Source organism: Micrasema longulum, unplaced genomic scaffold (genome assembly GCF_059751315.1).
Source record: "Micrasema longulum isolate JH-2025_06_02 unplaced genomic scaffold, ASM5975131v1 h1tg000853l, whole genome shotgun sequence".
Classification (NCBI taxonomy): domain Eukaryota; kingdom Metazoa; phylum Arthropoda; class Insecta; order Trichoptera; family Brachycentridae; genus Micrasema; species Micrasema longulum.
This window is the reverse complement of record NW_028278045.1, coordinates 256,353-268,343: the sequence shown is the minus strand read 5'-3', so window position 1 is coordinate 268,343 and position 11,991 is coordinate 256,353.

The window sequence follows — 11,991 nt, the reverse complement described above, 5'->3', positions numbered from 1 at the left end:
GGGTTAAGTTTATTTTTTCATTATGATAATAATAATCGGACGTGATTAAATTTCGCATTATGAATTAAGGTTTGAAAATGTATGCAGAGGAGCCTAAATGTATAAAGAATTAAAAGAGTTTGAACGAATTGAATAGTATATCTTATGTTTACTGACAGATTTCGACCAAAAGTAGGCTGAAACTTCGGCTCAACCGAAGCCTGCGGTCGGGATGTGTCGGATTGCATTCGGCGGAAGTACTCGGGTGGAAAATCAGCACGATTAGAGACACCGGATTGTTGTCCATTCAAATTAAACGCTATTGTGTTGCTATTGCCTAACATGAAAATTGAAAACTAGATTGATTTTTTGATTTGTTGACTACAGTTAGTAGCGTATAACAACACACCATAAGGCGCTAAAAATAAACAAATTAACTCATCAAATGTGTGCTTTTTATTTCCTCGTGTATTTTATTTAACACTTATTTTAATGAACTGTTAAATAAAAAACCCCTTATTTTTAAAGTTTTTATTTTATTTTATTTATTAGCGATATCAACAGTAATACATGTAAAAAAATATTACAAATAAAATACACAGAGAATAAAACCAATGACAAATATCCATAGAAATACATTAAATACTCGCACAATACATGCTAGTGTGTTTGTTAGTGTAAGTGTGAGAGAGTGGTTGAGTGGGTGTTATAATGGAATGATAGTGGACTTCATCTCTGTTGTAACATGTTAATATAAACAGCTCCCCAGGGAGTTGAATCCAGTCTTAGTCTACAAAAATTTGGACCAACTCAAAATATTGTTGATAAATTACCTGGTCCATGAAGAAGTATAGAAATTGAAAAAATAACATTTTCAGGCGTTGCCTAGTATGTAGGTGAAATAATTCAATTAGATTAATCTCACCCGCATAAATAAAGGTTTCAGCTCTTTAACTTCACAAACATCAACTGATGGAAGAATTGAAGGAATATAGATGTTCAAATATAGGCAGAATGGTGAATGTTACACAGTGTGTAAAGTGGCCCCTTAAACCAGCCATTGACAGGTCATAAGCCCTGTAGATGCCTAGACTTCTATATTACCTTCTCTTAAATGTTCTTCATCTCTGTTGTAATATGTTGCTATATAGATATTAAAATATCAAAAATGGTGTATTTTTTTTTGTACTGGGTAATTCAGTAAATCTATAAACACTATTTAGTGTTTTTGAATTTAAAAATTTTAAGTTTTACAATCTGACATTAAAACTGTGTCTTATTACAAAATGTAGCAAAATACTAAATAGAACACAAATTTAAATTTTAGTAAAAGTTATTCGACAAATTTTGACAGTTCCATTACTGCGTTCCGTTTGAAGTTATGAGCGAGAAATTTAAACGCTTTTCTCACTCACCCAAAGAGTTTCAGCTCAGAGGTGTCGGTGTTAACGGGCGAGGTAAGGTCAGTTCTATGTTTCGCTAAAAAACCGCCGAACCGCTTTCGTACAAAAAAAACTGTATAAATCACCTCCCGAAAATAGTATCAATCATAAAAACGACATTTCTCAATTAACAGAAAACTCCCACAGCACTAGAAAAATTTTACGGTCTACAGAAATCTAATTCTCTTAAATTAATTTGAATCAATGCAAAAGTGTTTTAATTTTATCAATACATTCTTTTAAAAATACCAGCAATAAAAAAATTAAAAAACAATGTTTTGAGTATGTCCAAATGCTTGCAGACTGGCTGGATTATCTCCCTAAGGAGTTGTTCATATTTATATTTAATAAAATAAACCAGCCAATGATAGGTCATAAAACCTAGACTTCCAAATTCCCTTCTCAAAAATGTTTTCCCTCTCTGTTGCAACAAATTAAAATTTAAAAAAAATATTTTAAAAGAATATCGCCTTATACATTCAAAGTCTGAATGAAGTATCGTTCAATTTAGGTCTGGCTGTTTTCTGCAGAATGCATATTTGTTGAGTAGTCAGCCAGATTTAAAAATCATTATAACTTGTTAAATACTTAATTTAATTATGTTTTGTTTTAAAAGAAAAAAACTAATGTATACATTATTTATCATTTGTCAAAGTAGAAAACATTTATTCCAACTGTTGTATCGATTTAATAACTCATTATTTTCACATAAGTGCTATTACCTCAGTTTTACTTTTCTATGACTAGCTGCTTTCCGCATAACAACGTTTTTTTTATTAAATCGAAAAACATACTATACATAATTTTATATAATATTCCTAAGAAGTTTTTTTTTAAAAACTCATTTAGAGACATGCAGATAACAATATATATTTAAAGACGTTTTTATATTTTAAACTATAACATTATTTACAAAAACAGAATAAAAATTATGACATACTACAAATTTAAAGGGTATGAAAAAATATTTAAAAATAACAAAATAAACATAATACTAGGTATCGAAATAAATTCAAAATGATGTTTACATTTTACAATCTGGGAAAGAAAAATTAAAATATAAAAAAAGTTAAAAAAATTACATGTATGTATATATACAAACTGAACTAGTACGAGAGTGCATATGTTAAAAATTACAAGAATAAAAAAGTTTTTTTTAAATTAACAAAATATACGCACCCAATACAGGTTAAAAAAATATCAAAAACGTATTTAAATACAAGCTAAAAAAGTATTTAAAAAAACCACAAGTAACATTTTAATATTATTAAAAATTGCATGTACAAGCAAAAACGGTAAAATATTAAAAGTTATATATTCAAGATGCGCATTCTCTGGATAAACTAACATTATTTATTCAAAGTGCTTCTGGAAAAAATAATTCTTGAATTCGCACGTCCTGTTTCTTTATTTTGAAATTGGTACTTTAAATTTTTGTGGCAATTTATTAAATTCCTTGAAACCTATGTATTGTAAAGATCTAGTACCAAACTTCGTAGATTTCACAGATCCAATATAAATATTATTTTTTGATCGAGTACTGTACTGATGGATGTCTCTAATGAAAGCGGGCTTTATGTTGCTGTGCATTGAGTCGAGAGTAGTATTAATGATAGTGCCAGTTATCTCGAAATAGGAAAGCATGCTAAAAGGCATGATTTAAAAAAAAAAAAATGTCCTTTGCATGAGTATCATACAAAACAACACGTGAAACACATTTCTGATCGCTCTATTCTGAATAACCTGCACCTCAGAAATTTTGCTCTTAATTGCAAAACCCCAAACACAGCATAGGTATGATAAATGTGAATGGACCATAGGAAAATAGATTGCTCGAATTGCGTTTAATTCTGGGGTAATAATAATATAGATATATACCGTGCCGCAGTTTTCGTTTGTATTGCTTTATTAAAATTTAGGTGATACTGATACATACGGTATAATAAACCATTTTAATAAGCGTATAAGCATACATAAGATTACGCGATATTAACTTATCATTAACGTCAGCGTTCGTCACAATAGATTTATATACCTACAGGTTGCAGTGGCGTCAAGAACCTATATAGAACTGACCCACATCAAAAGGTCGACGTTTCTGGGAACGAAATTCGAGACGTCATGTAGGTAACCAATTGCGCTAACCACTTCACCATGAAGCGAACATTTTTGTAAATATAAAAAATATTTTAACCGGTATTATTTTATTAATACCACATCGGCAAAATTTACACTCTTAAGACAATTTTGCAATAAAATTGTGTCAAATTTTTGTAACGTAAAATACACTTGTTTTGCATTTTTTATGTAATCTGGGAGCCCAAAGCAGTTTGTCTTGACGAAAGTGAAAATATAAATTACTGTTCCGTGTAAACCGGTTCTCTAACGCTTAGTCCGCGAGGGCCACAACATCGTAGATCCAGAATGATTATTTTTATTTTATTTATCTTTGTAGTTTATTTTGTTATTCTCTTCCATCGGCGTTCGTTGTTTTACGGTAAATGCTATTTATTTTTTCAATATAAAAAAAATAATAATCCATAATACTAATCCATAAAATTAGTTCGATTTACACTTTTTTTTTAAATAAAAAGAGTTTACCGATAAAGGAATTGGTTAATCGGCATGATTAACCTTTTTAAATAACTTGGTCAGTGTGTACTTTGCGTATTATATCACTGTTTAGAAAAATAACAAATAAATAAAATATGGGAATCACTTTCACTTAATTGTTTTATTATAAATCTGGCACTTTCGTGGACAAGTCAATATCCATTGTAATTATTAAAAAAGTTTAAAAAATAATACTATTATTCACTAGGTTTACTCTATACATATTTATACAAAAATCGCCTACGCCAAAATCAGTAAAAAAATTATCATTTAAACGCTAGGACAAATACATACGTTTACATATTATTTATTTTTTATTGGATTTATAACGTTCTTCGTATTATTGCTTGAGTATTAAGTATTTGTCGGCCTTATAAAATACTTCATAGTCTGTGGACCTTCACGTAACAAAAAATGATCAAAATACGCTTTAATTTAATATTATTTTAATGTTTCATTTGAATAGGTACCTAGGTACTTGTTCATGGTTGAATTCCAAAACATTAAATAATTCATTTTTCAATTTATATTTCTTTTTGCAAATGTCAAACTTTGCTCTTCTCACCGACGGGGGCGCATTTTATTCATGAATGCGATTTTCAAAAATGTATTGAATGTCAGTTAATATTATTTTAGTATTACCAAAAATCCAGTTAAAAGAAATAAATGGGAAGAAATTATAAGGAATGTAAGGAAAGAATCTGATTGAAATGCATAAAAGGCGAATGTTGTTTGTAAACATTTAAAAATAAACTTTTATTAAAAACAAAAAACAACATCATTCTATTTTTGCAATAGGTCGATGAAAAAAAGATTTATGCTTCTAACTTTTTTTTTACAGATTCGATTGAAAATTTATTAATCTACAAATACGCGCAGCGCAAAGATCTACATTTTTCTGAAAACCGCACGTAAATCGGTTAAGCCGTTCAAGAGTTCAGTGACATCACACGTACAGAAGAATAACATCTAAATATTAAGATATATATTAATTTTTTTATGTTTTACTTCTTTATCAGCAGTTACGCAACAGCACATCTTGTTTTTTATTAGGGAAAAGTATTAGTACCCAATTACTGGCCCAGCGCCAGTTATACACCTTAATCATAAAAATAAGTTACGGTGTTTGCTAGTTATGCCTGACAGAACTTTTTAGTTGCTTGTCATAAATTAAGATTAAATGGGATAAGCTTTAAATAAATGATTGATGATGGTAAAAATAATAGATTTGACTTATAAAATAATTTCGTAACGCATTATTGTTAAAAAGGTTCAATATACAAATTATATAACCTATTACATTACCTGTTACTAAATAACAATAATTTTTCTGTCTTTTTTGTTAACGAAGGTTGTGCATGATATCAATCTTACATGCCCAAAGTAAATAAACTTAATTTTCAGGTTAAAAATCAGTGTTCGCTTCGGCCAATGAATAAAGTTCTTATATGAGTGTTCAATTACTGATTAGGTCATAGGAAATTAAAAAAAATGTCACAATCACACTCGAATACATTTTAAACATATTTTACCAACCCATCTACAGGTTAAACGATAACTGACTTTACTAATTTTACTTATTACACCTAAGACCAATAGATGTGAATAAATATTTCAGTGGTATAAATAAAAAAATATAAATTATCTAATGTTAGTAAATATAAGTATGTATATAACCACTTCCCGCATTTTTATGTCTACCGGTTTCGATACATACCCGTCTCTTCATCAGTACTCACTACACCAACATGCAAATACTAAAATCTCCGCTTCCCAAACCCCCACCCACCACACATTCTCCTACATACTACTAATTATTGTTAATCTAATTTTTAGTGCATGTTCGGACGCATCAAAACTTGATGGCGGGGGAATCGGTAGTGTATCTTCGTTATCGGTGTCGAGAATTTTATCTTTAATTATGGCGTCATACTTAAGCTATGTCATTTGAGTTTTAATACCCTGACATCGCTCTAATTTTCTTGCCTCCTCTTTCACAGTAGTAGCCGCTCGATTGTGGAATAATCCACCCACTTATGTTAGAGACGCCCCTTCTTTATTTACATTTAAGTCATGATTGAAACGTCACTGTCTAAATATTTAAATTGTTCTTTTATCCTTCTTATTTCCTTCCCATCCCCTCTCCACTCTTCATAGTATAGAGTTAATTTTTTTTCATATATATTTATTTTTGTTAATCTTTGCTTCTAATTTTTGTATAAAATTGTAAGATTAAATATTTCCATGTATTTATAATTTTCTCAAACTGAACGGTTTAGGTAGGTAGAAAGAAATTACCTTAAGGCAATATGCCCACCGTTATATGTATATATATATTGTATATGTATTTAAAGTGTCAAATAAAATAAATAAAATAGATATGTGTACCGTGACGTACGCTTCCACTCTTTCATATCGATGTACCTACCCAAAACTTAAAGGTGGGGAGTCGGTAGTGTATCTTAGTAATCGCTAGAGAGAATTTATCTTCAACTGTAACGTATGACGTCTTTATCTTCCTATCATAATCAAGGCCCTGGTGGGTTTTAAGTTTTTTCTCAGACATTACTTCACTCTCACAGTTTCGCACTTCTGCCAGGAGAGCATAATATGCAGTAGGGCCTGCGAACGCAAAAGCGCATTCGTACAGGTAAAACGACTTTAGCTGTCTCCGTAAATGTAGCTGATCTAATCGTTAGACATCTTGTCGACTACTTCTATGTGGATTTTGCCATGGCGTGAAATAGGCCTTTCTAAAACATGTGGTAAATAGAGAAGTTACAAATTGCACACCAAACGTAAATGCTCCAGAAAAAACATAAAATAACACATTCTTAAAATGCAACGAAACATAGTTTCCTAATACCAATCTCAACAGTATTGTCTTAAATTATCGTTGAATGTGCATTTTAATATTTCATTAAAGTCTATACTCTTTGAATTATTAGTGAAGATATTTTTTTACACTTGTGATATTCATTTACCAGATAATTACGAATTTTCAAACCTTTTTACCCGACTAACTCAAAGCTGTCATTTTTTTGTAGTCTCAATAAAATGTTAAGAATAAAACATTTGCGAATGATAATTAACCTAGCCGGACCGAAGGGGGGGATTCGAATCCCCCATTGACCGATTTTAATTCGAAAACTGAAGTATTATAAAAGCTATTTGCCGTATACTTTTTGTGATTGTGAAATTTTTAAAATTTTGTTATATTAAAAAAAAAAGACGTAAATAATACACGGGTTAACTTCACTTGTTGTACTTACGCATTCGGCAAACTAACAAAAATGAATAAAATACACGAATGAGTAAAATATGTGTACGCGAAAACATTAAAAAAATTATTTATTTATTCATTCATTTATTCATTTATTTATTCAGATATTTAGAACATTACAGAAAAAATACCAAATTCATTCTAAATAAAATAATAGATCACAAATTACAGTAGATAGTTATGTTATTAAAATAATATAACAAAATGTAAAAAGAAAAATTAAAAGTTAGAAAGTGCTTTCCTAAGGGAAGGCCCACTGTCGTGAAATATGTCGACATCCGAGGCGATGCGATTAAGTAGCAAGATTGCTCTACCAACCGGCATAACCATTGGCAGGTTGGTTCTGCATCGCGGTAGGTAAAACAACCGATGCTGTCTTTGTCGAAGATAGTTATCAGGTACGAACAGACCTACACCCATCAGAATTTCTGAGTTATGTATGCGACCACCGATCACCTGGAAAAAGTGAACACCCAAATGAACGTCCCTCCTCCTCCATAATGACTGATATCCTAGCATTCCCAGTAAAATGAATGCACGTTCATAAAAACTTCCAACGTTTTATTCTCCTGACGCCATATACAAGTAGGCGCTGGGGTCGTATGGTCCCCCCGTTCGGATCATGTGTAATTTTTGGATGCTTAGTGAGGAAAAGGTTAAAAATTACCCATTGACAACAAATTATTAATAAAATAGTTGCAAGTTATATGAGTACTGACAGCAAATTTATATCAAAGCAGTCATGCATAATTTCTATATTAACGGTCAATCAAAATTCTTGTAGTTAGTAGTTAACTAGCGATATTTTACATTGTAAATTACCAATCATTAGCATATTGACAGAAAATCATTAGAAATGTTTAAAAGCAATCTAAGTGAGTTGTATTTTAGGGCCGGTCTCATAAACAATCTATCAAAATTATTTCCTTCAGCGTTACGTGTTATTAACCGTTCGAAACAATAACAGACGGTTGTGTTTAACAAACCAATTTTGTAAACTGACGGTCACCCGTAAGTACAGTACCTCCAATCGTCCGAATTAACGAGTGCCAGACGTTATCCGGATATGCACAAATCTTAGACGATTACTGATGGTTTAACTTAAACTGGAGCGTTCAGAAAACTCACAATAACGCATTTGAAATCTACAGGAAGTCGATTAAAAAACAAGTTATTTTTAATTTTAACCAAATGTGCTACCTTGTTTTTTTTTTATTCGGTGTTAGATTAGAGGGTTGTGAATTCAAAAAAAATGGGGTTGGAAAATGTAGTATTGATTAACTAAAATACTTTGGCATTTGTTGCAACTGAGAGGGAAAACATTTTTGAGAAGGGAATATGGGAGTCGAGGCATTTACAGGGCTTATGACCTGTCATTGGCTAGTTTAAGTGGCCACTTTACACACTGTGTAACATGCACCATTCTGCCTATTGAACATCCACATTTCCTCAACTCTTCCATCTGTTGACTTTTGTGAAGTAAAAGAGCTGAAACCTTTATCATGCGGGTGAAATTCATCAGGCTGAACCAATTCACCTACTAGGCAACGCCTGAAAACAATTTTCCGATTTTGTATACTTATTCTTTTACAAGGTAGTTAATTCAACAATGTTTTGAGTATGTCCAAATGCTTACAGACTGGCTGGATTTTCTCCCTGAATTGGTCCTTCAGGTACTTCACAAAAGTCAACAGATGGAAGAGTTGAGGAAATGTGGATGTTCAAACATGGGCAGAATGGTGAATGCTACACAGTGTGTAAAGTGGCCAATTAAACCAGCCAATGACAGGTCATAAGCCCGGTAAATGCCTAGACTTCTATATTCCCTTCTTAAAAATGTTTTCCCTCTCTGTTGAAATAATTTTGAAAATTTTCTGTGCTACAAGATGTTGTATTTGTATTTACGTTACATATATTATTTAATATGATTAAAAGTTTTCAAAATGGGGCCGATTTAGAGCCGCATAGATTTTTTCAAATGAATAGAACATGACGACATGGCAAAAAAAATGACGCAAAATTAGTAAAAATTAATCGTAAATTCACCGTACACTGCGCAAACATCGCGAGCAGCTTTAGCAGATTTATTCCTTGATTGAAAACGAAGAAGAGGAATAGATATGTCGAAAATGCTCACATTCGTCTACTTAGCATTCCATTTTGAAGGATTTTAATCAGATAAACCAATATATTACTATGTAACGTAAAATTAATCACACTTTCTTAAGGAGCAGAAAATTTTCTTTGCCGTTTTCTTTTACTTTTGGTGCTCATTTTAAAATTAAGAATAAAACGGACACAACGTATATTAACACCTAATAGTAAAAAGATCACGGCAAAGCAAATTTATTAAGTAGCTGTAATTAATCCTTCGGAAATTAGGCTGACTTCCATTATAATTAATACATAATAACCAACCAATTTGTATTGTGATAGATTTCAGATTTGCGGGAATCGAATTAACCGATCAGCAGTACGCACCGAAGTGACTTCACAAGCGAAGTAATTTCAAAACTTTAAAAAATTATTACGCTGATAATACGATACATATTTTTTTTAAATTTTCGTTTATTTTGTTAGTCTATCAACATATTAAAAAACATATCAAACCACTGAGCTTCCTCAAAACCATTTTAAATAGCACAACATATTTTTATGGCAAATATTTAAATGCGTTATTAGGCATTTAAATCTATTAAAAATACCATTCATATTTTTAGGCGTACGAAAAATTAACATATTTTAATATAACTTATCATAGTTAAAAGTTATTGCACCCCTGTAGCAAATAAACATAAAACCAGTTTGTTTGAAATATCTTCGAAGAAAGTAGCTTCCATTTTTTGCAAACGGCTCAAGGCAGTACTGGGCAAACTGCGGCCTGCGGGCAGCTTGCGGCCCGATTCACGTTGTTGTGCGCCCTACGAGCTTCAATTTACCCTACGGGCTTTTGCATGTATTAGCAATACATTCAAGTGCGACAGTGTAACATAAGTATATAAATTAATTCAAAAGTAAAAATAACACGAGAATGACTAAAAGAAACAATAACAAGTTAAAATAAGAATATGTACCCACATAGGTATAATGTTACAAAGAGAGATATTAAATAAATTTACATACATACATACACACCGTCTTTTGCATACATACACACATATATATATATATATATATATATATATATATATAAATATATGTGTATATATACAATACACTAATATATATACACATATATTTATATACTCGCACACAAACACATATATATACTGGTAAATATATTATTATAGAGATACATAAAAAAATAAAGAAACATTAAGTATAATTTAGTAAATAAATAATTATATTAAGAACTCATAAATATATTAATTTATATCCTTAGAACATTTAACTTACAATATTATGGATCGCGTAGCAAGACTGAAATGGCAATGAGCAGGGCATGTTGCGAGACAAGACCCCACAAGATGGACCCCTGAAATTTTAAGATGGAAACCTTGGGAGAATAAGAGAGGCGTCGGAAAACCTCAAAAAAGATGGTCAGATGGCATCAGGGTCAGGGTAAAAATGGACATTTGTAACTGCACGTTGCATTTGTACAAAAAATTTCTTCATGGAGTTGATTATTTGGGATAGTTGCTGAATGTACATCTTGAGTGGTTTGTGCTATGTATATGTGCCGCCAGTGGCGTGCGTTCCATATAAACACTGCCTACTCTACTAGAATTTTATTAAAACAATAACAAAAAAATATATAAAATATACGATTTACTATTCGTAAAATTTGAAAAATGCGCCAAATGTATTTCGGTTAAGTCGTATTTCGTTCCGATCGGCGCGCCGCTAATGGCAGAGGCACGAACTAAATATGCCTATTTTTTTTCACGTATTAGAGTTGTATACATGATCAATGCGTGTGTGTGTGGGATATTTTTCAGTTGTAATTACGCATGTATGGGTTAGTTTTTAGGCAGTGCTTATTTTAGAAATTGTTTTAGAACAAAAAAACGAACACGTTACTGACATCTAGCGTTTTTTAAATTATTATTTTACAAAAGACAGTCAAATATCAAATGTCAGATAAATAACCTTAAATTTATTTCTTTTTTACATTCGAGAATAGAGTCCAAGTTTATTTTGTTAATGAAAAAGTTTAAATGGAGTTTTGTTAAACTTGTGATAGTAACGGAAATGTGTGTTTAATCAATGCATACATTTTAGATTTAAAGCGTTCTGGCAGTTTCTACGATGATGTTACAAAAGCATTATATTCAACAAAAGAAAGACGCGTAATTTTGACATACAAATAAGTTAAAAAACGGACTTTATTCTTTTAAAATTGTAAACCGAGTTACCGACCACTTCAGGTATTCAATACTTGGCTTGTAATATATAATATAAATTTAGCATTTATTTGGATACTCGATGTGGCTTAGGTAATTTCAACAATAACTACAAGCCAACAACATAGGGATTCAAACTAATGTGACGAGTGAAGGAAACTGTTTGGTAAGATATATTACTTAAATAAAACGTACTTTTCTTTTCTACTACCTACCCTAGTTTAAAACTCTGTGCACGCAACTGTGTGCCGCATATAATGTATATGTTTGTGTATGTTTTATATGTGCGTTCATGTGTGTGTGCGTGGATGACTCGGGGTGTGCATTCGGT